The sequence below is a fragment of the Aegilops tauschii genome, chromosome 6, assembly GCF_002575655.3.
Source record: "Aegilops tauschii subsp. strangulata cultivar AL8/78 chromosome 6, Aet v6.0, whole genome shotgun sequence".
Taxonomy (NCBI): domain Eukaryota; kingdom Viridiplantae; phylum Streptophyta; class Magnoliopsida; order Poales; family Poaceae; genus Aegilops; species Aegilops tauschii.
Genome location: NC_053040.3, coordinates 492,694,286 through 492,696,853, shown reverse-complemented (window position 1 = coordinate 492,696,853; position 2,568 = coordinate 492,694,286). Strand labels below are relative to the sequence as shown.

Here is a 2,568-nt window from a genome sequence, read left to right as displayed (position 1 = left end):
TTGCTCGCCTCCCCCCGTCCGTTCTATGTGCATGTTTGTGGTGGGGATATTGAGAGTCGGGGTGAGAACTGAGAAGCAGAGAAGATGGGCAGTCAACCGTGAAAGGCTGGAAGACACGGAGAAGATGAGCAGCCCAACCGTAAAGGGCTGGAAGACGTGGGCCGTTCGGAGGTGGGCTAGCTTGGCAGTAGCCTCGTACACCTGATGAAACTCCCCACAACACGGTAAGCCGGCGGCAGAACACATTACGTGGCATCATGCAGAGCGAGAGTTACTGAAGTAGCGGGACCGCTGACGTGGACATGTTGCATGTCAAGAGAAATAAGACAGTGGGGATGAGCTATTTAGGTATTATAGATTGAAAATGCCCCTCGGCGCAATCTGCATGTCCCAGCACCATGGTCCAGCATGTAATATTTCAATATACAATAAATTATTCGGTGCATCCAAAGAAAATTACAACACACGCTCAGGACTAATGAGTTTAGTATATCACCAACGGTAGAGATATAACAGAAGCAAGGTAGGTTGAGTGCATTTTATCTATAGGATAACTGATTTGCAAGCTCATGACAAAGAAGAAGCATTTAATTTGTTCCAAAAGGAAGGCAGGACAATTCATCCACGTCAAGCTCAGCACAAAGAGTTGAGTTATACGGCACCAAAAGCAAGCTAGTGGTAATGTAAAATAGGAAAAAACTAGTTCACATCTTGTAAAGATACCAAAAGCTTTAATGTTAATCTCCATGTTTCCTTAATAGGAAGACAAGTTTAGCATATACTCCCTCCTTCCGAAAAAGCTTGTTCCTCGTTTGTCCCTCAAATGGATGTATCTAGCACTAACTTGGTGCTAAATACATTCATTTAAGGGACAAGCTTTTTCGGACGGAGGGAGTATATATACTATGCAGGATAACTGATTTTCAGGTTACAAAGAAGAAATATCCAGTATGTCGCAAAAGCAAGACAACATCGAGTTCAACACTAACAGCAGGATACAGACAATAGCATCCACATGCATAATGCACATGTAGAATTCTACTAAGAAGACATGGGACATCATCCATAGTCATACAAATATGGTAGTCAAACATTCTTTTACATCCGTTAGCAGCACATGGCTAAACAGATAGAATACACAAGTTAAGACCCACTACAAATTAAACATTAATTGTAGTGTATGGTTGTCGATGAATGGTACATTATAGATAGCCAAGAGCGGCAAAACTCAAATGTACCATAAGTGACAGGGTTTCCTGAATGCCAAGTTATACCAAAAAGATCATCTTGCGGTAAATGTTAGAGAGGTTGGGAGGAAGTATAGACGATGTTGTAAGAAATCAGGTTTACAGAAACCATTGAAGGTTTTTTTTTCAACTCCCCTTAAATGGTAGTTTTTTGTGGATAGTGGAGCTATTGGAGTTGCTCTTAGAAAACAAAACTTCCCTTATTTAAGAGCAAAGGGAGGTTCCGCATTTTTTTCCACCCGAAGAACCTAGTCCTGCTGAGAGTTTACTTGCAACATGATCAACCAATCAAACTACAATGGAGATAGTAGATACTACTATTTATTTCAAATATGACTTCTGCATCACACATTACTTCTTCGAACAAAAGTTCAATTTGATAGGAGTGCACTTTTGCATGCCTGAACACATAATTCTAGTGGGGAATAGCACATATTCGACACAAGGCAACAATAGATGCCATTTCTATTGACACACAACCCGCCTGGTAAATTGATCAGATCATTATCCATGTCATCGGTGATTTGACCTATGGAAAAATGTACAAACAAATGATTCACATTAGTATGATTTCGCATTGATTAACAAATAAGCATCAGATGGCACAAGAACAGAAAACAAACCAGTCATCATGCACTAACAAAATACCTACTTCCAAACTAAATAGGAACCTAAATTATTACGCGAGTATAATGAACCTGTGCATGCACATCGACAGATTACCGGAAGTACAATTGTGTAAACGCTTACATTCTGTAGTAGTAGCAAGGCATACGAGAAGTAGAGAGAATAGGACTGGAGCAGTCATGTACTTGTCCATCTAGGTAATGTAATGTAACAGTGGCGCTTGTTTGTGCTTACTAACAAGATTGAGATTGACAGGAGAATATGGGTTGTAAGGAAAACTGCTAGATGATTTGACCATCTACAGAAGCAGAATCCTGTATATATAGAAATTTTCCGGGTGATTTGCATAAACTTTTCCATAGATTGGAAAGATTTAAAAAAACAAGGTGGTGAAAAATGATTGCCATTAGTATTGAGTGAATATTCTCCTAAAATGGCCTTCTATCATTACTCTTGTGCTCTTTTTGGGACAGATTTCCAAAATAGGGTCACAAAAAATGAATGCAGGTCGTCAAGTTATTATTAGTAGCTAGATTTTATCACCTTCTAATTATAGACGTTTGCCTAAATTGTACTCTGTTTTTCTAGTGGTGGCAAATTACTCTGTTTTCAAATTGTACCGGTCAAGATTTCATCTGTATGCATCCACACACTGCAAGACATGCACACATGATCAGACAGAAGCTTAATCATA

At 39.4% G+C, this 2,568-nt stretch overlaps 1 long non-coding RNA gene across 1 annotated transcript; it reads right to left on the bottom strand.

The window, feature by feature from the left end:
* Positions 1-1,496: 1,496 nt before the first annotated feature.
* LOC120966725 (uncharacterized) lies at positions 1,497-2,153 on the bottom strand. Its single transcript, XR_005760983.3, has 2 exons — positions 1,998-2,153; positions 1,497-1,776 (listed from the first exon to the last, which is right to left on the bottom strand). It is a non-coding gene; the product is annotated as an uncharacterized lncRNA (long non-coding RNA).
* Between the last annotated feature and the right edge of the window lie 415 nt (positions 2,154-2,568).